At 58.0% G+C, this 433-nt stretch overlaps 1 protein-coding gene across 1 annotated transcript in view; it reads left to right on the top strand.

Annotated features, from left to right (window-relative positions):
* The window catches only part of SHC2 (SHC adaptor protein 2), a 15,250-nt gene that overhangs the window by 354 nt on the left and 14,463 nt on the right, over nucleotides 1-433 (top strand). The gene's annotated exons all lie outside the window — the stretch shown is intronic.

Raw genomic sequence — 433 nt, forward strand, 5'->3', positions numbered from 1 at the left:
TCGCGGGGGAAAGGAACGGGGCGTGCTTTATCCCCGTGTTTTATGATGCGCCTTTCACACGTGTGGGAGAGCTGGACAGATGGCTGGCCGTGCACGCTGTCGCCGTTACTCTCTCTGCGCAGTGACTCTACCCCCGTGCGTGGTTTCGGTGGACCAGCGCCAGTGCGTGACACTTGCGTCCAAGCGTCACCCGAGCTAGCTGTCCTCCTGCTCACCCGCAGTTCACCCTGCATGTCTCAGACCAAAAGCGGGGGCTCCAGGGTGCCAGGCCCCCTCCCTGCTGTTGGGCCACCTAGCGATCCCCCCCCAATTCATGTCCACTGGAGCCTCAGAATGTGACCTTATTTGGAAACAGGGTCTTTTCATATGTCATCAGGTGAAATGGGGTCATCTGAGTTTAGGGACCCCAAATGTAATACAGCTGGTGTCCTTA

Source organism: Pteropus vampyrus, unplaced genomic scaffold, assembly GCF_000151845.1.
Source record: "Pteropus vampyrus isolate Shadow unplaced genomic scaffold, Pvam_2.0 Scaffold267, whole genome shotgun sequence".
Lineage (NCBI taxonomy): Eukaryota > Metazoa > Chordata > Mammalia > Chiroptera > Pteropodidae > Pteropus > Pteropus vampyrus.